Source organism: Tenrec ecaudatus, chromosome 8 (genome assembly GCF_050624435.1).
Source record: "Tenrec ecaudatus isolate mTenEca1 chromosome 8, mTenEca1.hap1, whole genome shotgun sequence".
In the NCBI taxonomy this organism is placed as follows: Eukaryota; Metazoa; Chordata; class Mammalia; order Afrosoricida; family Tenrecidae; genus Tenrec; species Tenrec ecaudatus.
In genome coordinates this window covers 58,958,403-58,983,022 of record NC_134537.1, presented here as the reverse complement: position 1 = coordinate 58,983,022, position 24,620 = coordinate 58,958,403, and the positions used below count along the sequence as shown (strand labels likewise).

General features: G+C 40.6%; 1 protein-coding gene and 1 non-coding gene across 3 annotated transcripts in view; both read right to left on the bottom strand.

The window, feature by feature from the left end:
* The window catches only part of GREM2 (gremlin 2, DAN family BMP antagonist), a 115,696-nt gene extending 109,649 nt beyond the window's left edge, over positions 1-6,047 (bottom strand). For both annotated transcript variants that reach the window (XR_012785721.1, XM_075556391.1), the window contains exon 1: positions 5,625-6,047. The gene's annotated coding sequence lies outside the window, so the exon portion shown is untranslated. The remainder of the gene's footprint in view (positions 1-5,624) is intronic.
* Positions 6,048-24,225: 18,178 nt separating this feature from the next.
* Positions 24,226-24,387, bottom strand: LOC142455605 (U1 spliceosomal RNA). Its single transcript, XR_012785788.1, has one exon. It is a non-coding gene; the product is annotated as a U1 spliceosomal RNA (small nuclear RNA).
* Between the last annotated feature and the right edge of the window lie 233 nt (positions 24,388-24,620).

The following is a 24,620-nucleotide window of genomic DNA, read 5'->3' as shown; positions in this document are numbered from 1 at the left end:
AGGTCATGTGGTTTCTTTGTTTCACATTCCCTGCATTCACCAATGTTTTCTGAATCTTAGGTTCCTACATCTGCCAGAATAGTTCAATCTTTCTTTTTTAATACACTGCAATCAGGTCAGTGACTTTACAAAGATTAGTCTTTCAGCCTTATGATTCTTTATTAAACAGCAATCTTTAAAGAAGTGCTTGAACTCAGTGTTTTTCTGAATGTCTTAAGAAACTGGGTGTTTGACTCTTGATCTTTTACATAAGGTAATAAATTTCAAATTGCCCCGCCCTCTATGATGAACTTCTTTCTTATTTCATTGTGCTTAGTTCCATGATGGTCCTAGCCAGGTTTTCCACAGGCCCCAAGCTTTCATAGCACACGTGCACTCCTCAGCATGCGAGATCACACATGAAGTACAACAGAGGAGAATCTAGATAAAGATGTGGGCGACTCACAGTGGCTTCCCTTTTCTCTGACACAACAGGGAACCTCCACTTTACCCTTTCTTTGATTCACAGACACAGTCCCTCCCAGCTGAGTGCAGCGGTGTCAAAGAACATTCGAAACCAGAACTCTCAAGGCCTTGCTCATGCACATTGGCTCCTGAGCCGTGGGTACTTGCAGAGCTCCCAAAGTCCCCTGCTCCCCAACCTCAGAATCTCTCTTTCTGCACACTAATGCCACGTCTTCCATCATCCATCCACATCCCTCCTGGGCTCTATGTTCCTCTGTCTTCTCGACTCTCAAAAGTAGACTCAGCTGCCAACCCCGCCAAAAGACAACTTTCCTCTGGCCCACGCAGACACTGCTATATAAACCCCAATCTGAGTTTCCCCAGAACTGTCATGTTTAATAGCAAGTGGAGTGGGAGTTGAGCCAAAGGGTACTCATGAAGCTGGCTTCCCTCGCCTGACCAAAGTAGAATGAACTAAATGGAAGCCATCACTGCTAGTTACAAATGTTTCATTGATACACATGCATAGTTTGCTCCTAGAATAGGACCCACTCCTGGTGTAACAATAACACAAGGAAAGAACTTACTTACTAGCTATATTTTAAAAGTATCTATTCTAAACTAGATTTATCCATATTTCATCTCTAAGATGTGAAGAATTCGTATTTTTGAGAATGTGTTTTACATATTGTGTTAGTCCTGGTAGACTAGAGAAACAAATTCATAGACACGCATGTGTGTATAAGAGAGTTTTACATAAAGGGCAATTGTACATTAAGAAAACATCCCAGCCCAGTCCAGATCAAGTCCATAAGTTTAATATGAGCCTATATGTGTGATACCAATCTATAAAGTCCTCTTCAGACTCACGAAACACATGCAATGACCAAATGGAGGCCAATCATGGGCCAATGAGTAGAAAGTCTTTGGATCCAGTGATGTTGTAAGCATCTCAGCACTGGCAGAGGTCTCCATGTGGTTTCTCCAGTTCCCAGGGCACAGGGTGCATCAGTGTAGTGCCATGTCTTGTCCTCAGGGATGTCTCACAGGAAGTGAGCAGATAGTGTCTCCTGCCTCTAAGGAGGAAAAATCAGATTTCCCAGCATTCTCAAGAGAAAGCCATGATCCAATCTTTGGCGATGACCTGATTGACAGACTAGACTCCACTGCTTCACTCTTAATCCTCTCAAGTCTCAAATTGACACCAGATTATGTAACTGCCACAAAAATAGTAATACAAGTAGCTCTTCAGTGTTGAAACCAAATTTGTTAGGGTTCTGAAGTTAGTGTAGAAAATTTATGTGGCTTTGTACTTCCATCTGAGACATGATTAAAGCAAAAGGTAAGTAGGTAAGTCTAATGCTAAAGCAAGTTAGGAACATTTCCTCTGGAGAAATCCCACGTGTTTCTTTTTGCTGTTTTTCATGTGCTACTCCACTTTCCCTCATCAAAAAGACTCTCGGGAAGATTCAAAGAGGGGAGCTAAGAGAAAGGGAAATTGAATCCTCTTTAAACTGCAGTCTTTATTTTGCCAGGCAGCATGAATTCTGAGAATTAAAAAGAAACTGACTATTTTGCATTCTAACTAATACTTTATACTTTCAAAAAGGAAGAGGGTTCATAAAATTGGAGAGAGGCTTTTTTTTTTAAAGACATTTGAAGACTCAAGTGTCTGAAAGATCAGAGAAGGTTTCACTTTTTTAGACTTTGTATATTGCCCTGTCCTGGTCTATGTGTACAGGAGTGTTAACAGTACATTTACCCTAATCCCACACACCTGTGTGTGATATATATGTGTACACGTAAGAGTTTGCTTTAAATCTCCAGAAATATTACCAAAGGTTTGTACAAGCAACTAATCTGAAGAAATAAATGCAGTGCTTCTTTGGCTTTTGGAGTTGAATTTGAGTCCATCAGTCTTTATAACTTCTCTGTTAGACTGGGTTGTTTAGGAAAACAAATCCAGAGACACTCATATGGGCATGAAAGAGAGCTTTATATCAAATATCAATTGTTAATTGAGAAAACATTCCAGCCCAGTTCAAATCAAGGACATAAGTCTGATATTGACCCATAAGTCTGATACTAGTCCATAAATTCCTCACCCAGTACATGCAATGATGCCGAATACAGAAAGATCACAGACCGGTGGGTGAAAAGTCTTGTGGATCCAGTGGTGGTGGAAGCATTTCAGCACTGGAACTGGTCTCATGGCTCCTCCAGCTTTCCAGTATCTCAACAGCAGGAAAGTGAAGCAGAGAGAGTGTGTGACCCACCTCCCAGGAGAAAGAGAGGAAGTTCCCAGAATCCTCATGAGATGTCCACACCCACAAGGAACATCAGGCTTTGACCTGATTGACAGGCTAGACTTCACTCCTTCACTCTTAATAGCCTCAAGTTGACACAAGATTACGTAACTACCACAACTTCTCACTTCATACTCATGCTGCTTCCAGCCTCTCATTCTCCATGTGCATACTCATCCTGTGGCTCTAGGCCAATGCTCTATAGCAAAGAAGCTGTGTCCTGTGGATTTATTGACTAATCTTGTCTTCCCAACTAGATGCTAGACGTAGTAGCAATGGAAAACGTGCTTAAGTAGTTAGTGTTTAGATGAGTGGTCTGACATTTTAGTTGGACAGGTGTTAAGAATTAATTTTACACACTATTAAGTCAGCAGGTTCAATTACCAGAAAAGGAGAACTAAGTAGTAGGAAGTGAAGCAGCTAACCAGCAAAGAAGTGGATGGCATCAGAGCTCACAAGTACATACCTTATCGCTCAAGACAATTGGTTTTCTTTGTTAGCCCTTTGTGCAAAATATTCCAAGCCCAATACTAGGCACCTTTTTTTCCTTTTTAAGTTCTCTTCTACATATGTAAAGGCCCCTGATGTTAATAAGATGCCAGCAAGCTGTTGTGATTGCTGTAAGAACCCTAGAACATGCCTGGAGTGGGCTGAATTCATTGTGGGTTATACGTCTATAATCTAGCATTGTTTGTATTTGGCCCGAGCATCCCTGGCCTCTTGATAAGAGGTTGGTATCAGACTCAGGGTCTAACATCACATCTTTGTATGCGAAGAAAAGGGCCAAGTAAGTGGTGCTTATTGTAAAGAATTTTGAAAGTATGTCTTTCATGCTCTGGCTAGCTAGACTCAGATGCACAGATTACCTCTCCTAGTGAAAAAAATATAGTACAAAGTATGACATCACCAAGGCACTTCTTATATTCATCTTTGTCTTATACTTCATTCAAAGGATGCATGTTCGCTCTTGTCTTTAATCAGCCTCTATATGCCAATACAACTATTCTTAAAACATTAACTAGCAGTTTCCCTTCCAGGAATTTATGCCAAGTAAGAAACAGATTATTGCAAAGGTTATTTATCTATTGAAGAGTTTTTATGCATGCTAAAACATGGGAAATAATCTAAATTTGGTATATACCCAATGGAGTACACATGAGAAATTGTATTCTAGAAAAATATCTAATGTATTAGAAATGTTAAATAAAAACACAAGTTAACTAATTAGAAAGATATGAGGGAAATAGGTCCTGATTAACTTCATATTTTATGTAAATTGAAGATTGAAAAATGCCCATAGTAATATAAAACCACTCTTTTAATACTTAACCAAATTTATTTGGGTTGATTTATTTACTATTTACAATTAGTTCTTTTGTGGTGTAAAAGAAGAAAAATGATCACCAATAAAATCAAAATCATCTCTCCCAGATTCAATATTAAATGCCATTTTAGTTCTTTGAAAATATTTTAAAGCTCTGCTGTTTAAGCCATTCAAGTTAGTCAATTTACAAAACTATGAAGTTTCCATGACTCTGTGGAAGAGCTAAAGAATGCATTTCCTTTCATTGTAAAAAATCATGTACATCTACATAATCTTGTCAGTATAAATTCTCCAATCTTCTGTGCAAAACAAATACCTTTCCATAATTTCCCCATCTTCCTTGGCCAGGTACATGTGTAGCAATAAGGTCTGCCCTGTAAACTAGGATTAACCAAATGGTGATTTATTCATGAATTATTAGGGATTTCTTTGGATATGCTCTACTAAGAAACCATGAAGAAACGTGCTATTTGGATATCCAATAACCTATTTGGTGCTGCCTGCACTGGCTAGAATACCATTATCTTGTGGGTTTAGAGTGAGTAACTGTGTGTATGTCCTTGATTGCAGAAAGGCTCTTCGTAGTCATTCAGAGCCATTGAACACTTTGAACAACAAGAAGGTCCCTTTTCACTAGGTTTTCTCTCAGTCCCCACTGACTTCTCTAAACACATTCTGAACTCACTAAGCGATGTTAATCACACAAAATCAACAGGAAATATTTGTCAAAATTCTGAGTCAAACATATTAAAATATCTGGAAAGAGATTTGTACAAAACATGTGCCTCAAAATTTAAAAAGAAAAGAAGGAAATGGCCAGAGTCCACAAATTTGGCGGTCAAATAAAATCAAACAAAAATTCATATTTCCTTCCTAGCAAGTGCTTTACATAGATCCAGTCCATGACTTTGCATGTTAATGATATCTGAGCTCTTGAACTCACTCTGCCTTGAGTTGCACATGAAACATGCATTTCCAATTCAGGAAACAGTGTAGAAGTAGTAGGTCATGTGCACAAGAAACCTCACTATCATAGGTAAAAACAAACCCAGCTAGTTCTCTTCTCTCCTTTTCCCGTCAGTGATAGCATGGGATACAGTGTTCTTTCTGTCAGAATGAGTCCACCTTGACCACATGTTTTAAAAATCAAAACCATGCCTGGCTGTTCTTTTCCTATGATTAAGTTATTGGCCTCGAAGGTAAAACATATTCCGCCTGCTTTCTAGCAATCAGGTGTTTGCCTGGGTAGGTGGTGTGACAATGGAGGCAGCCAACTCATATAAAGGACTGCATGACAATCTAGGTATTGATGCTGTTACCAGAAGGATCACTGTCAATGTAGCGGGTCTCTGCTCTCCTCCGTGGAAAATTCAGTAGGTGGATGAACATGTTGCCTTAAAGCCCGTGCTATACTTTAGTGGGTTAGGAGAGGCATTTATGTAGTGCTTTCTATTCTGATCATCCATGAGCGAAGCAATGCCAATCAATTTTAACCTCTCTGTAAAGTCAAAAACCGTGTCCATTTAGATCAGTCGTGACAAGCTGCATACCTGCAGTGATGTGATGGCTGGTTCCTGGTCGGGTCCCCTGTCTCTCAGCTCCCGCTCCGCTCCCTCTCCTTGCTGTGAGTTTTATACTCCAAGGAGGTGTGAGGCTTGCTGTCTGGTGCTGTGGCCAGCAGCCTGGGAAGAGAGGCCTGATTCAGCACTCCCAGGCGGGCTGCGCTGCCCTGTCTGAAGACAGAGAGCTAGGCTTCCCTCCGACTCCTCTCAGTCACTGCACAGGCTACTAGCAGTCTGGGATTCCGATTGGCTCAGAAGACCAAACGAATCACACCCGCCACTACACACACACACACACACACACACACACACACACACACAACCACACACACACACATACACACACACACCCTTTCTGTTTCACGCAATGCTTTTTTCTCCTGGAGTCCACAAACATTGCAGCCACCCACACTTCAGTCACTTGCCATGTCTCTCTTCTTCCAGTTGTGGATTTACAACCTTGTGGTCAGCTCTCACTTTTTATTTTTTTTAAGCAGACTTCCAATCCAATTCTTCTCATTCCCTCAGTCTGCAAAAGCCACTCGTCTCCTTCGGATCTCCTTCGCCCCTTTGTTGATGCATTTGAAATGTGAAGAATGTTTACAATGCGTCTCACATACAAACACATCTGTCATTCTCATACACATAGAAACTCTCATGATAGAGTCTCCCACATGTATCTTACGTATATTCTCTCACACATCCACAGACTCTCACACACACATACCTGCACAAGCAGGGCACCTTTTGTTCTGTGTAGCTGACTCAAGAGAAACTACAGCAAACTCAGCTAATAACTTCAATGAGAGCTCGACCCAATAAATAAAACGCAATGAATTAAGTGGGAAACACTAAAATATTGCTTGAGTTTATTTTCTGTTCCCAAGAGAGCTTTGGTCATTATTATCTTTATTTTGTTTATTGAATGCAGAGGTTTCTAATGCAAATCAGACTCTACCCAAGAAAGTGAAACAATAAAACCAACCCCATTCTTGGGTTGTTACATCAGAGGGTAGGGTGATGCCCTGTACTTCCTCCCTTATTGCTCTTGGTCTCCTTTGGTGGTCTCTGGACCGAGACCCTTGTTGAAGGAGTCAATAGCCAAAAAAAGTGTTCAGACAATGCTAATAAGAATTCTTAGCGTTTCAAATCTGAATATGTAAATAGAGATAAATCTTTGCCTCCCCGCTCGCCCAGTTTCAAAATTGCCTAAGAAAAATCATCTGGCGTTTTATAAATTTGGCTGGAAAATTTAAGACTAAATTGAAGTTTCACTGTGGTCTATAAAACAGACTTCTTTTATCCTTTTCCTAAAAATAAATTTCACTATTGCTTATAGAAATATGAATGACAGCTATTAAAACAATTATTTTATGAGAAGCTCTTACAAATTATAACAATCCATCATTCGATTAGATCAAACATAGTTGTACAGTTGCTGCCACCATCAGTTTCAAAATATTTTCTTTCTTCTGGAACTCTTTAATATCAGCTCCCCTTTACTCCTTCCCCCTCCTACCCTACCTGTCATTATGATTATTATTTATCATTTATTTCTGTGTGTGCCATATCTTACACCATCCAATGTATCTTTTCACCTACATTTCTATTATTCATCCCCCTCAAGGGACTTATGCAATGATCATTGCTATCTTATCCTCCTCTCCCCATTCCCCCCCCCCCCACACACACATACCTCTCCCCATACCTCATTACTCCCATAACTGTTTCTGGAGGGTTTATCTATCTTGGATTTCATTGGTTGAACTATCGTAATTATACAAATGAACATATGTAAGTCTCACACGATCAGTGAGGCAAAACTAAGGCCATAATAGGAAGGAGAGGAACTATTAAAGAACTAGAGGAGAGTTATGTGTTTCATCCGTGCTACACTGCACCCTGGATATATTATCCCTTCTGTGGGGTCCTTCTGTGAGGGACTGTCTCATTTTCTTGCAGTTGGGCTTGGGTCTCCACGTTGAATGACAGCTACTTTTGATAAGTAGCCATTGCTTTTGTAATCCTGTACTCGATTTTTATTTTGACTTGTTTTAAAGTTCAAAAGGAAACGCACTCACAAATATAATTCAGGAATAACATTTATGATATCTTAAAAGGGACAAAAACATAGATAATCTTCTGCAACAGGGAGGGCGCTAGCACTAGATCAAAATGGGATCTGAGGATTCAGTTAGGATGCTAGTTACATAAGACATGGAACAATGGAACTGTCACAAATTCACGATTGTTGTCAAATCAATACATCAATTGCAGTTGGGTCTACAGAAACAGGGACAGGGCCATGAATTGAGTGTGTACATTGTTTACATTCTTGGTCCACAATCTTCCTACGAAGGCAGTCAGGGCTCCACTCCCATGCCGTCCACCAAGGAAACACCTAGGCAACCCCAAAGAGACAGCCCTTCCCTCGACTGGCTGGAAAGAGGTGAAGTTAATCCACACGCCAATGCATGCTGCCTGAGGGCAGGGTTATATCTACCCTTGGTTACTGATCAAAAGGAGCTCAATGGAGCCTTAATCTATGTGGGGATTCTGCAAATGGATTTTGGCCTCTCCCTGTCATCCATAGCCTTCTGCAAACGAGGATGCTGAGACTTAAAGCTCTGTTACAAACTTAAGCTCCCTCCAAAGTTATCCATTTTGGGCCTGAGATAGTCTGGCTCCAAACCAGGTCACAGCACATTTTACACCAAAAATCACAGGGAATATTAATTCATCTTGGATATTTATTATCACAAGTGAGACTACATGTTTTATTTTCCTCCTTAGTTACATTCCAGGAATTAAGAAGGAGAGCTCTATTTTTTTTAAATCCACCAAGCTAAAATCAGCTGGAAATCATAAAAGAAATACAAAACATAAACACATTTGACTTTTAGTTGCTGCCAACCACAGTCTAGCTTCAAATGGCATATCCTTATTACTTTAGCAATACCTGTAGAATGCATTTCTTCAGGTAGGTGGTTAAAATTAAATCCAAAACACTGTCATAAATCTTTGAATGTACTGAGTGCAATTCCTGTACGGTCTTAACTTAATTCTAGGTGGGAAAAGGAAAAAAAGAGGGGGTAGTAGATAGGATTTTTCCAGGTGGAGAATCAGATTAAGAGAATAACAAAATAACTTGCTTTTAAGATTAAAAAAGACAGTAAAAAGAGCTAACTGGGTACCTTCCTTCTTAGCTTCCTGAGATTAACTTTGCACATAAACAAACTTTCAACTCAACTGAAAGTGAAGTGATAATTCATCAGCTCTCTACCCTGCCTACCTACCTTTGTCTAGAAGAACAGACTAATGAAGTCCTCTGACAAACTCTGATGAACAGGTGAATCGCCAGGAATTACATCAAGTCAGATTAGGATATTTTCAGATGCATTTTCAACAACTGACTGTCCTTCTAAAGGGGGATGGGGTCGGGGACAAAACTGACTGACAAAAGAAGTAAGTCATTATGATTTGTACTTGTTTTTGTGCAGAACTCATTATAGCTCTTTCTCACTGGGAAGGTAGAGCACATAAAATCATGGATAATATAAAGTTAGAAAAGTCTCAAATCTCTTTGTAGCAAATAAATAAACGTATTTTTCCTCCATTAATATAGAGCAAAACTAGTTAACAGTCATCTCCTATACTAAAGTAAGTTGTTAAGTGCTTGGGAGAAAATAAGCCATCGTTATTTCTTTTTCAACATTTATAATTTTGATTATTTTGCTACTTTTAAGATTTTTCTCAAAATCATTTTTCAAAAACCTTTCTCCAAGTCAAAGACCTTTATAAATAACATCATGTTGTTAATGTTAGCTGCTACTGAATTTTCTCCTGACTTACAGTGACTCTCTCCCCAACTAAATAAAGTACTGCCTGGTCCTGTACCATCCCTATGATCAATTATAGATTAGAAAATTTTAGTTCATAGGGATTTCCTTGACTGATATTTTGGAGGTAGATCCTCAGGCCTTTCTCTCCAATCTCTCTTAGTTTGGTTGGAAGTTCCACAGAAATCTATTCATGGTCGTAGTAATGTGCAAGCCACCACTGACAAATCGATAGTATCTGTGAGATAGTTGTTTATTGTGCCAACCTGGCCAATAAATACATGTGGGATTAATTGAAGGGTCGCAAGATAAATGACTTGGCAAGCCTCGCCTTTCTAGTTCTCAGGTCGCTTTCTTTCTGATGGTCAGACCAGGGGGAAGCTGCCTTAGCCAGTTCCTTGCTTCAGCTGGCAGGGTTCACCTCCTGCAAGACATCCCTCAGATGCAGCCCTGGGTGCTGGAGCAGCCATGTGGAGACCCCTGACAGCATTGAGATGCTTATACGCTCACTGATTCGGCTTTCCTCCTGCAATCTGCATCGTGTGTTTTGTGATATTGATGAGGACTTTGTAGATTGGTGTTGGACATATGGGCTAATGTTGGACTTATGGACTTGGACAGTATTGGGTTAGAATACTTTCTTAATGCACAATTACCCTCTATATAAAACTCTCTAATATACATATAAGTTTCTGTAGATTTGTTTCTCCAGTCTGCCCAGACTAACACAGTCTGTATGTGAGGTTCATTGTCTATAAAATTGAGTCCAGGTACCCCCCCCCAAAAAAAATAGAAGATTAGAATTCCTCCATATAACCACTACTAAATAACTTAGACAATATTCATAACAAAATGTATTGTAATCTCAGAAGATATTAAAATGGAATATTATGCAAGATCAATGGCAGGACATTTCAATTTTATTTTCTACTTGCCAGCCAAGTCGAGATCATTATCTTTAGTTCAGTGTGGCACATGTTACAGGACATGATCATAACTAGCATGTTGTATCCAGAAGTGTGATAGGTAGGTTTATTGTACCAATCTGGCCAATAGGAAAATGAGGGATTATAAAGGTCACAGTTTGATTGGAGGGCATAGAGATAAATGTCTCGGCAAGGACTGCCTCTCGCTCTCTTGCTCTCTGGTGATCAGATCATCATGGGGTTGCTCTACCTAGTTCTCAACCTCAACTTGTGAACTACACTACTTGACAGACAGCCAACCTGTGGATCTTGTAGTTAGAACTTGATGTTCCTTTGAAACCTGCTTCGCCACCCTGCTGGTGTGTACCTTGCTTGAGCTTGAGGCTGGTAGATCCTGTCTTGCATTCCTTGAGTTCAATATCTCATCTGGACCTGCTCCAGGTTGACTAGAGAAACAAATCCAGGGAGACATGTATATGTGTATAAGAAAGAACTTATGTAACAAGTAATTGTATAGTTAGAAAACATCCTAGCCCAGTCCAGATTAAGTCCATAAATCAAATATTAGCCCATATGTCCAAAACCATTCTATAAATTCCTCTTCAGACTCACAAAACACTCACAATGATGCCAAGTGCAGGGAGATCACAGACCAGGGGGTTAAAAGTCTTGTACATCCAATGGCGGTGGAAGGATCTTAGTGCTGGCAAAGGTTTCCACATGGCTGCTCCAGCTCCAGGGCTCTGGGTCCATCAGTGGCTGTTTGCTGCCTGTAGGCAGCTTCTGCCTGTTTTACTTGAGGAAGACTCAGCTGTTTGCTTCCTTGACCTTGGACCCAGAAGCGCTATGTGTTGAAGAACTTTCAGTATATTAACTCTTCCAAGGAAGTTAGTTGAACTGCGCCCTCTGTACTGCTGTGTGAACTAATTAGTTGTTATATTCCTTCATGCTGTATAAATCATAAGTGTCGTGGTTTTGTTTCTCTAGAGAACCCTGCATAACACAATTGGTACCGAGAGTGATTCTACAGGAACAAGATAATAAATATGGGCGTCTCAAATTGACTGTCCATCCTGATTAGGCTTAACAGCAATGCCATCTCTACCCCTAAAGGCATGGATAAGTCTGCCACTCTTACTCGAGAGGGCGGTGCTAAGCCATGGTGTGAGGTCACAATGCTAATATCCACAGTACCACCACCAATAGATGAAGTGCTGCTGAGAAGAGAGGCTCTGGGTGATTGCGTGTTTGCTATTTTCCAGCAGTTTTGTCTGGATGAGATGTATAAGGCAGCTAGTTGGCTGGTCCTACTTAAAATAGAAAATGTGATCAAGGAAATGGATGATCTCAGAACCTCAAAAGCATGTCTCAAGTGCCAAAAAAAAAAACAAAAAACCAAAACAGAACTGAAAGCTACTTCATGTGCCACAAATTCAGTCTCATCATACAAGTAACTGATTTACAGCATCAGCTGAATTTCAGGTCTTGAGCAGTGTCTGATATTGAAGGAAGGACATTAACTGGAAAAAATTGGAACCCTGAAACATGGGATGGGAACAGATGGGCTGATGATTAGAGGAGGAGGACATGGAGCGCCTAGAATCAATTGAGCCACCCCAATCAATAGATCCACCAGTCCCACCTGAGGGGATTAATCAACTACCAGCAAAACAATTTACATGAGCAGATTAATCAAACTGTTCAAGCGGAAATGCCCTCAATAAAATTATTAATTAAAATTTTAAAATATTCCCTTTTGATCTTAAATGATTGAGTATTCTAACACAGGGGTGAATTCAGGTCCATATCTGAATGGTGACTAAGGTCTAGAGCTGAGTAGAGACTAAGAGAAATCTCTACTCAATCAATAAACCTGGTCTCTTTTATGATTTTGAGTTATATTCTACAATTTTCTCTGACTCTATCCAAGACATTCCAATGGGCACCCTTGCAGAGCAGGTGGTAATTGTAGCTAGGCAGCATCTACTTTTTCTGATCTCAGGAGTGTGGAGACTGGTGTGTTCTTGGTCGGTCAGTCCACTGGATTAATTGTTTCCATATGTCGTTCAAGCCCCATGATGTTACTTTTTCTGAGCAGAGAGAAAACTATCTATATTTTAAATGGCTGCTGAGTGAGCATATCTGTTATCTTTATTGATTTAAGTTCTCTAGAGGAAAAGGCATCTCTAGTATTATATTGAGACCCAAACAAGACTTGCAACTAAGGAACCAGATTTACACTCTCTTAGCCTTTCTGTTTATCTGTTTCCCTATTTCTCTCTTTATCTAGGATACTAATAAACCTTAAGGATCATTGAAAATGGCATTGTTTTAATGTTATCACCACATCTCTGACATATGCTTTTTTTAAAATAGCTTAAATTTAAAAAATAAAACACAGACCACTATCTAATTTCAGTAGCTTCTAATATTTTTCTAGGCCCTAATGGCATGATCTACTAATCTCAAGGTCAATATTTGCAAACCATCAGCCTGTCCTCAGGAGAAGAGTAAGGCTCCAACCCCTGTGAACATTTGCAGCCTCAGAAACCCATTGGGAAACTCAGTTCTGTCCTGTAGGTTGCTGTGAGTCAGACCTGAGTCAACAGCAGTGATTTGGTTTAGTGGTTTCTTCTGTAAGTGCTTTCAGGTGTCTGTATAGAAATGCTCTGTCTAATCTGGTCACTAAAACCACATGTGGCTGTTGAACACACGAGTTGTAGCTAGTCCAAATAAATATGACTATAAGTATAAATGCATGCATTATATTTTTAAAACTTCATTACAAAAGTGTTAACATCTCATTACTAATGTTCACATTGATTTTATGTTGACATGATAGTATATTGGCAGTATGGGTTAAATTCTGTTATTAAAATTAATATTACCTATTTAATTTTCAAATTAAATTCAAATGTAGCTGGGGTTTTTTCATGACTCTATTTGGATTAGTTACTTCTACCTAGTCTGTCACACTGCAGTTTGCTCACATCACTATTACAGCAGTAAGTTTTGTTGTTGTTAGGTACCATCAAGTTGGTTGTAACCCATAGTGACCCTGTGCACAACAGAACCAAACATAGCCTGGTCCTGTGCCATCCTCAAAGTGTTCCCAGGCTTGAGTTCATTGTTGCAGCCACTATGGAAATCCAACTTGTTGAAGGTTTTCCTCTCTTTTGATGCCACTCTACTTTACCTCGCCTAATGATCTTCTCAAGGGACTGGTCTCCAGTGAAAACAGGTCCAAAGCATGTAAGATGAAGTCTCACGATCCTTGCCTCTAAGGATCACTCTTCTTCCAAGACATGTTGGTTTGGCCTTTTCGCAGTCCATGGTACTTTCAATATTTTTTACCATCACCACAATGGAAATGCATCAACTCTTCTTTGGTCATCCTTATTCAGTGTGCAACTCTTGCATGCATATGAAGTGATTGAAAATATCATGGCTTAGGTCAGGCCCACCTTAGTCCTCAAAGCAACAGCCTTGCTTTTTAATACTCTAAAGAGACCTTGTAAAGCAGATTCATCCAGTGGAACTCATCTTTAGATCTCTTGATTGCTGCTTCCAGGAGTACTGATTGTGGATCCAAGCAAGGCAAAATCTACCAGGCATCCAGTATTTGAAAATGTTTTCATGCTCTGCATCAATTTTCAGTGGCTACTTCCTAAGAATTGGGCAGCCAATTCCTTCTTCATAGTCTGTTCTTATTTTGGAATCTTAGCTGAAACCTGGGTGACCCTTTTGGCACCTGAAATATCAGCAACATAGCTTCTAGCATCACAGAAACACAAGATACCATAGTACAACAAACTGACAAAAAAGTGGTGGTAATAAGTTTTATATAAATTATATGTAGTAAGTTTTATATGCATATAATCCAAGTGTTACACATATGTCTTCCTTACCACAAAAGGATATCAGTTTAAATAATAGCCTTATAATAGTTAACTTTTGTTTTTTCAATGTTTTGTGTGTGGTTGGTATACCGTAAGATTTTGTTCAATTCAATGAAAGAATAATTTTTAAAAACATTTTAATAGGGGCTCATACAACTCTTATCACAATCCATACATATACATACATCAATTGTATAAATCACATCTGTATATTCTTTGCCCTAATCATTTTCTTTTTTTTGCCCCTTTCCTTTTTTTTACATTTTATTAGGGGCTCATACAACTCTTATCACAATCCATACATATACATACATCGATTTTATAAAGCACTTCCGCAAATTCCCTGCCCCAATCATTCTCAAAGCATTTGCTTTCCACTTAAGCCCTTTGCATCAGGTCCTCTTTTGTTTCCCTCCCTCCCCGCTCCCCCCTCCCTCATGTGCCCTTGGTAATTTATACATTGTTATTTTGTCATATCTTGCCCTATCCGGAGTATTCCTTCCCCACCTTCTCTGCCGTTCATCTCCGAGGGAGGAGGTCACATGTGGATCCTTGTAATCAGTTCCCCCTTTCCAACCCACTCACCCTCCACTCTCCCAGCATCGCTCCTCACACCCTTGGTCCTGAAGGTATCATCCACCCTGGGTTCCCTGGGCCTCCAGCCCCCATATGCACCAGTGTACAACCTCTGCCCTATCCAGTCCTGCAAGGTAGAATTCGGATCATGGTAGTTGGGGGAAGGAAGCATCCAGGATCTGGGGGAAAGCTGTGTACTTCATCGGTACTACCTCACACCCTGACTGACCCATCTCCTCTCCTAAACCCCTTTATGAGGGGATCTCCAGTGGCCGACACTTGAGCTTTGTGTCTCCACTCTGCACGTCCCCCTTCATTCAATATGATATATATATACAAATACATACACATACACACACACACACACACACACACATAGATATATATTGCATGATGCCTTATACCTGGTCCCTTTGGCACCTCATGATCGCACTGGCTGGTGTGCTTCTTCCAGGACTTGAACAGAAATTTTACAGGGACAGAAATCCGAATGGCCAACAAACATATGAGAAAATGTTCCCGATCTTTAGCCATAAGAGAAATGCAAATTAAAACAACAATGAGGTACCACCTGACACCCTCAAAGGTAGCCCAATTCAAAAAATCAGAAAGCAACAAGTGTTGGAGGGGCTGTGGGGAGACAGGAACTCTCATCCACTGCTGGTGGGCCTGTAAGTACCTACAGCCACTATGGAAATCAATCTGACGATACCTAAAACAGATGGAAATAGAGTTACCATACGACCCAGCAATCCCCCTACTGGGCATATACCCAGAAGAGGCAAGGAACAAACCAAGACCAGACATCTGTGCTCCAATGTTCATTGCGGCACAGTTCACAATCGCAAGGAGTTGGAAGCAACCCAAATTTCCATCAACTGACGATTAGATTAAAAAACTGGTATATACATACAATGGAGTACTACGCATCACTAAAAAGCAGTGATGAACATATGGGGCACATAGCGGCATAGGAAGAACTGGAGGAAATCATGCTAAGCGAAGTCAGGCACAAAAGGACAAGTACAACATGAGCCCGCTGAGGTAAGAATTAAAAAAATTTAAAAAAAAAGGTGGCATAGGGGAAAAAGCTACTATATACAAACATTTGTTGGGTGAAGACTGTGTAGTATGGCAGAGACCAGACCAAAACCAGGGATACACATGGTAGACAATGGGGGAGGAGGGGGGGTAAGGAAAACAAAAGGATGAATATAAGGAAGAAAAGGGGAGTGGTGGCTTGGGGTACTAATCCACCCAAGGGGATGGTATTGTTTATATCTCCACAGGGAAAATGGGATCAGATTTCAACCCAGGCCACAAGGTGTGAATGCAACATCCCGGCGTGGAGGAGGGAACCAGTGGAGAGGTCTGGGAGGCTGGCCCCAGCACCATAAATTAAGTGGATTCCTGCCCCTCCCCCGAAAAGAATTTGTTCCAAAGGATGACATTGACTCTGCAGCTCCGGGAGATGGACATATCTGATAGGAGCACACAGGAGCAGATGAAGGGGGAGGAGGAGAGAGTGGAAAACAGCCTGGCCCACCAGGCTGTGAGGATGATGTTCCTGAGTAAAGCAGCCAGTCCACAGAGAGAACAACATGGCTGGCCCCACTATGAGAAATGATGCCAATCAGTGACTAAGGGCGATACAGGGGACAGCACCGGAGATACAGTGTGGGAATTGCACCTGACCTGATCCCACCACACCGAGGCCAAGCACTGGGGGAGTGCAGCGGAACAGCAAGGGAATGGAGTGGCAAGGTCCCCAGGGAATGCTGAAAGTGGACTTTGGGGCCAGGGCGTGGTGCCCCAACAGACTGGACTGGAAACCGCTCCTAAGGGCCAGCAAACAATCCCTGAACTAACTACAAGCTTTTCTCTTGTGAAGTGTTTTGTTTTGTTCTTTGTCAGTGGTTTGTTTTTGTTGTTTTGTTGTCTGGTTGTATACTGTTGCTTTGTTTTCCTCTGTCTTGTTTTCATGCATGTTAGTGTCTCCACAGGTCTATCTGAATAGGACAGGCTGGATGAACTATCTGGAGGAAAAACAATGGGACAGACAGTTCTGGGGGGACTTGGGGTGGGGGAGTGATAGGGGGGTAAGGAAATGGTGTTAACAAACACAGGGACGAGGGAACAACATGGGACCCAAAATCGTAGTGAGGGGGTGGAGAATGATCAAGGGTAAGGTTGCATAGAGAAGAGGTATAGCTGTAGCCCAGGTAGGGACGGAGCATGGTAGTGGGGCAGGAGGAAAGTCAAGGGAGATAGAGGAAGGAGCTGGAGTCAAGGGGCATTTATAGAGGTCTAGACAAAGACATGTACATGCAAACATATATATGAGGATGGGGAAATAGATCTAAGTGTCTACATTTATAGGTCTTGTATTAAGGTGGCGGAAGGACCTTGGGCCTCTACTCAAGTACTCCTTCAATGCATGAATACTTTGTTTTATTAAATTGGCACTCTATGATGCTCACCCTCCCGACACAACTGTTGAAGCCAAAGCGGTTGATCAAGTAAATGTGGTGAAGAAAGCTGATGGTGCCCAGCTATCAAAAGAGATAGTGACTGGGGTCTTAAAGGCTTGAAGATAAACAAGCGGCCATCTAGCTCAGAAGCAACAAAGCCCACATGGAAGAACACACCACCCTGTGTGATCGAGTGGTCCCGAAGGGATCAGTTATCAGGCATCAAAGAAAAAAAAATCATATCATTGGCTGCACACCTCCATGATAGGATCGCTGAAGACAAATGGGTGCATAAGCAAATGTGGCAAAGAAAGCTGATGGTGCCCGGCTATCAAAAGAGTTAGTGTCTGGGGTCTTAAAGGCTTTAAGGTAACAAGCGGCCATCTAGCTCAGAAGCAAAAGAATAAAATTTTAAAGCAAGGACAGACATTAGAATTTCGTTATAATGGACTAACTAATGAAAATCCATCACGATCTGTCAGCTTGTTTTCCTGTGGTGATTTGCCTGTTGCTACGAGGCCAGAATCTATGCAAGGGTATTTCAAAACCTTAAGGCCACCGATGTAGACAGGTTTCAATAAAGAATCCAGACAAAGACAGACTAGGATAAAAAGACATAGTGATTGCCTTCCAAAATATCCAGTAAAAACTTTGTGGATCAAAACAGGATATTTTTCAAATCCCTTGTTTGGGATATTTCATCAGAACAGATCAGTTGTCAAAGGACATGATCTTGGTGAAGCAGAGACTTGGGCGATACTTTGTAAGGGTTGGAAGGAAGAAAATGTGAACAAAACCCTGTCCACACTCATGGACTCAGTTCTAACAACTGCAGAAGGTTTCCAAGGCTGTACCTATTTGGAGACAGGCTGCCAAGTCTTGCTCCTGGGAAGCAGGTGGTGGGAACAAACGACCTTTCAATTCGCAGATGAGAAGTTTAACCAGAGCACCACTAAACTCCTTTACAAATACAAATAAGATGAAAGAATCAGGATAGAGCAAGAGACTAAAGGAATGCAGTATCAGAAGCAATACGATTTATTTTAAAGTAGCAAAATCTGGACATGAATGAGCATCGTGAGGAGGAGGAGGACATGTATGCCAAATACTTTAGAGGACAAAGAACAACTGTTTATTTCTACATATCCTAGTAAGAAATCATTTTACTAGTCAGAAATGACTCCAACATTCCAAGCAGAGGGATTTAGTTTAGAGACTTAGGTACTTATGAAATCCCTGAAAAGGAAGAAAGAGTTAAAAATCAAGGGACTGACCCTGGACAATTGATTTCAAATTCATACCACCCTATTGGGAACTCTGTGGTTATGCTTTATCTTCCTGCTCGCATCACCACACCTTTCTCTAAACCTAGAGTAGGACCTTGAACTGTTTTCACCCACATTGGTCCTGCTTGTTGTTGTTAGGTTCTATCGTGTCAATTCTGACCCATAGCAACCCTGTGCAAACAGAATGAAACATGGTGCCATCCTCACAATTGCCCTATATTGAGACCACTGTTGAAACCACGGCGTCTATCCATATTGTCAAGGATCTTCTTTTTGTTGGCCTATAGGAACCAGTCCTTCTAATTATGATTGTTTTCTCGTTCACTGTCGCCTTCTCTCAGATTAGTCCTTCCTCACTGAGAGAACTTACATTGCGCACAGAACTCTGAAGACATGGCTCATGAGGATTAGAGTTTCAGCCCCTCTGTCTTTGCAATAGCAAGTGAATGGGCAGAGAATGGTGGCAGCGGATACAGAATGTCCATAGACTATACCTAATATTTTAGGTTTAGTAGGGTGTGTTTGACTCTGAGACAGCAGTTTTAGTAAAGTGGTAAGATCTTAAAACAGGTTGACTAAATGAGAAGTGAAGAGAAGGAAGAGTGATAGTAGAAATAGAGTGTCCTTTTGAAAAGGAGATTGTCCTGTGGTTTTCTTATACAATGTATAGAGCTTTTCAGTCCTTGGGAGGACATCTCTGAGCACTACCTAATCCTGGTGGCTCAGTGGTTAAGCAATAGGCTGCTAATTGCAAAGTAAGCAGTTTGAAACCACCAACCTCTCCAGATAGATGATTTCTACTGTCATAAAGAGATAACAGTCTGGGAAACCCACGGGGGAAATTCTAAGCTTTCCTACAAGGTCACCTTGAGTCAGTATCACTTTGAAGGCAGCAATTTTGGATTTTGATTCCATGAGAGCTGTATGAGTCTCATTTTTAAAGTAAGCACAAAAGTACTATTTATAGGGGGTGCTCCAACATGGTCATGTAGCCAGCGTCACTCTTAACCCTTCTCCAAAGAAAAACTTTAAAAACCATGGATAATGTTCAGCAGCCTGAGCTCCAGAATTCCCTCCTGCTAGCAACATCTCTGTGCCTCAGATTGAGGAACTGACACATAGAATAATGGGGGAAACGCAGATTCTGAGCTGCCTGGTAGAATGGCTAAGGGAGAACCTTGATCCCCCACTCCCTGAACCTTAGCAGTGAGCTCATGGCCCACACCCTCTCTTGCACTGCTAATTAGCACTGCCCCTAAACGTAATTGGGGATGGGAGGATTCACAGGCTTCTGAGTCCTGGGGACTGTGAAGGACCCTATCCACTGATTGCGTGCCAGGCAGATAGGGGAAGTTGAGACCTACTGTGGACTGGCTCCCTTTGCCTAAGCGGAATTCTTAGGGTTGGAACTACTGCAGAACTTCCCAGGAGCACCCTGAGCAGGTACAGAATTGGTAGGGAATATATTAGGTGAGACAATTGGTTTCACAATGATTGAGAGTTTATCAGATCCAGACCAAAGTGCTATCACCTTCTCATGCCCAAAAAAACATGGTCCCAACCTTGACATACAGGCCCGGCAACTCTAGCTGCTGGTATTAAAGATAGTCTCATTTCTCTCTCCGTCACGTTAGTCTGGTCCATCTTTAGCCTGACACTCCAGGATGACTTAGGAGCCAGCCTCTAAATGGGGACTTTGATGCATTCAATATTTAATTGTTTTCTGTCTTTGGCTCCTGCAGGGGGTTGACTGGTGCCAAAATACCTGGCATTTTTGACCCAGGTTCCACAACAAGTGTTTGGAGATTTCTTTGTATCCAGAGACAAATACAAAATAAGCAGACAATAATATCATGTCTCAAAAACAGCAATAAATCTTTGCACACTGTGGAATAAGGAGAGAACAACCCAATGAACTGCCATGCGTGCAGATGTGGACCTGGAGGAGCTCTTCATTGAAGAGGGACATGGGTCCTCCAAGAGGAGGAGAGTCCAGCAATGATCTCCAGGTACTATGATCAACTGGAGGGGAAAAGTTGATAGAAATAGAGAAAAATAGAGTAAAACGGAACTCAATAATATTTTAAAGAAACCATCTGACACTTTAAAAGAACAAAACAGAAGAATTGACACAATCGCAACAAAATCAGTGATCTCTAAGATAAATTTCAAAATACCAAAATACAACAAAACCAAGTTATTAAAACAACACACACACACACACACACACAATACAACCCTAAGAAAACCTACCATATATACTCAAATATAAGCTGACCCGAGTATAAACTGAGGTATCTAATTATTACCTGGGAAACCAGAAAAACTGATTGACTCGAGTATAAGCCTAGGGCAGAAAATGCAGAAGCTATTGGTGAGTTTGAATAACCAAAACAAATGAAAATAAAATTACTAAAAATTGAGGCATCAGTGGGCTAATGTATTTAAATATTTATTTTAAATAAAAACATCAATAAAAGGACAAGTCATTTAACATTAGTAAATCAGCACAGTAAGTAGAAAATAGGTTCAACAAAAACAATAAGGTATCAACAATGATACCTTAAGAGTACTATTCCCTGAGCTCAATCAGCAACCAAGCTAAAATGTAAAGGGTTACAATCCTTCAAAACTGGATTCCTCATCATCATCCGTATCCCAATGCAGAGCTTCAGCTGGTGTGAGGTCATCATAGACGCTGTCCTCACTGAGATCGCCGTCATCACCATCACTACTGTCATTTTCATACAAGTGAATTCTTCACTGCCATCCATAGCATTACTAATACTGCATATCTGGAAGGCACATCGCATCATGTCTTTTGGAATGTCTTCCCATGCATCTTGAACCCACTTTGCTATTAACTCTATGTCAGGCTTCATGAGATTTCCTCATTTTGTTAGTCGGGCTTGACCAGATGACATCCATTCATGCCACATCCTTTGCACACGGTCTTTAAAAGGCTTAAAAGATACATCCAGAGGCTGCAGTACAGATGTAAGCCAACCTGTAAGTAACCTTACTAGATTTTGCCAATTTTTTTATGTCATTCGATAGGTGGGCTCTGAACATATACCAAACAAGTAACAATGGCTTTTTTCTTTAAGGCTGCTCCTGGTCCTCAGTTCCAAATTTCTTCCAGCCATTTTTTGTTCCATCTCCCTCCATCCAGCCTTTAACATGTGCACGCACAGTAATTCTTGGTGGGGAATTGATCATTTTAGGCAAGGTCTTTCTTTTAAAAATAATGACAGGTCACAGCTTAATTCCATTAGCCAAACATGATAGAACACTTATAAAGTGTTTTTTTTTAATTTCCTGTGGTTTTGAGAAAAAATGTTTTTTTCTCCTAAACTTGCCACAGTTCTATTGCTTGAAAGATCAAAAGTCATGGCAGTTTCATCTGTATTCCCAATAGCTGCCAGGTCATAATTATAAATCCTTCTTTGTTTTATAATAAATGACTGGAATGACAAAATTTTTTCTTCAAGGTCTTGTGGCAATTTCTAGGAAATCTTTGTTCTTTGTCTCAAACATCATAGGCCAAACCTATTCATGAAGTGGGTACACCATCCTGCTGACGCAGCAAATTTTTCAATGCCTGCTGCTTTATATTTGTCATTCTTAGCCATTTGTAGAGCACGTATGTGGATCCCCATGTGTGTTATGCAGTAACCATTTTGACGACACTCCATACCCATTTATGCAATTCACTCTCTAGAGCCCCATAAAAAGACATTAAACCACGATGAGCTTTTTTAGCTTTTGGAATCTGTTCCAACTCAGCCTTCTTTTTCCACCACTCCCTCACTTGCTTTTCATCGACACAGAATTTCCTACTTGCAATACTGTTATTGCTCTCTTCTGTTCTTGACACAACCTTCATTTTGAAACCAGCCTTATATGACCGGCATTTTTGTTTTGGTTCAAGAACATCTATTTCTAATAGGATAAAAAAATAATTTTGATAAAGAATTTCATGGTAACCCCACCCCCACCCCCGTGACATGTTAGCCAGGAGGAGGAGAGGGAGTCCGTGCTGGCAGGGGATGCAGGATGTGAATTGACATAGAGGCCAGAGGGGAGAGAAGTATCACAGTCACAGATACATCCTTACCAGTTCAGCTGCTAGCGTAAGTGAATCACTACGGGTGCTTCTGCAAATTAGAGCCATCCATGTCATAGGACAACTCTAATTGGTGAGATGTGAATAACAAGCATTCAAAACCCTGCAATGTCAGAGGGGCTTTGAATGAACAGCGGATAAAAAGCAATCACCCGCAAGATAACTGACCTGTGTATAAGCCGAACCCGTTTTTCAGCACATATTTTTGTGCTGAAAAACTCAGCTTATACACGAGTATATACGGTAATAATTCTTTGGGACACTATCAAAAGGAAGAACATGTGTTTTTGGTTTTGGGGTTTTTTTGTGGAGAAAGCTTGATCTTTATTTGTTTCTTTTTTCTTGTCAATCATTTCAATCATACCACTCATCACATTCCATACGTATATCAATTGTGTAAAGCACATTTGTACATTCATTGCCCTCATCCTTCTCAAAATTTCCCCTAATTTTTGCCCCTGTATCCCTGCTCCTCATTCCCTCATGAACACTTGATAATTTATAAATTATTATTTTATCTTATCTTTCATTATACAACATCTCCCTTCATCCCCCTTTCAGTTGTCTGTCCCCCAGGGAGGAGGTTATAAGTAGGTCCTTGTAATTGGTTCCCCCTTTCCAACCCACCCTCCTGTCATTTCCACTTGCACCATTGGTTCTTAAGGGATCTTCCACCCTGAATTCCCTGTGTTTACAGTTCTTATATGTACCAGTGTACATCCTCTGGTCTAGCCAGATTTGTAAGGTAGAATTGGGATGATGATAGTGAACCTGAGCTCAGATGCATACTTAAGGAAAGTGCTTGTTGACCTTTAGGAGGGTTTTCTGGTCGAGTTTGATAGGATGTATCACCCTGGTCCCAAAGTCTATTTTTGGTATTCCCTGGAGACTTCATTGTTCTGTTCCCCTTGCTGTTCTGTTGCACACCCTTAGTGTTTTGCCTCAGTGTGGTGGTATCAGATTGGGTGGAATTGCCACACTGTGTCTCCAGTGTTGTCCCATGCAGGGCTATGCTATGGGTCAGTGATGGATGTCTTGTCTCATAGTAGGGCTGGCCCTGTGGAAAGAAATAAAACATATGTTTGATAAATATGCCAGAACAGAAAAAAAGAAATAATAGCAGAAAAAATAGTTGATGAAGTATTAAGGAAGAATTTCCCTAATAATTGTCATAACATAAAATACCTCTGCAAGAGTCACAGAGAATTCCAAGCAGAATCGATGGCAAAATAAAACAATCATGGCACGGTATAATCAAACTTTCCAATATTAAAAGAAAAGGAAACAATCCTGCGAGCAGCTGGGGAAAATGTACAGTGACATGGAAATCAATTATGATAAAGAAAAAGTTAAAACTTCAACAAAATAAAGGAGGAAAATCATATAAGCAAGTTAAACAATAAGACAAAAGCAAAACAAAACACAAAAGCAAAGTGAGTATCCAGAGATTAGCCATTTTTTTCCCCAGGGAGAATGTGAACGCACTCCCCCACCACCACAAATTATGCAGTTGACTTTCCCACATTTTGGGAAATCATAGGGGTCAGCACATCCGGTGGACAATGGATGAGCCTCGCCCTGGGAAAACCACCTTCGTGATCATGGTATCTCCCCTTCCAAGTAAGTATGAGATTAGCCTTTAAATAAAAGAAATGCCACACAAAAATGTTATGAGAATTGAAACCAATGTGACTTTCAAAATATTTAACAAAATAAAGTCAATAAAACCATACTTATCAATAACAACTGAATGTAAATGGATTTATTTCACCAGTTAAGATAGTGATAAGAAAACATGAATATTGAAAATGCTGATTACAAAAAATGTACCTTAGATATAAAGAAAAACATAGACTAAAAT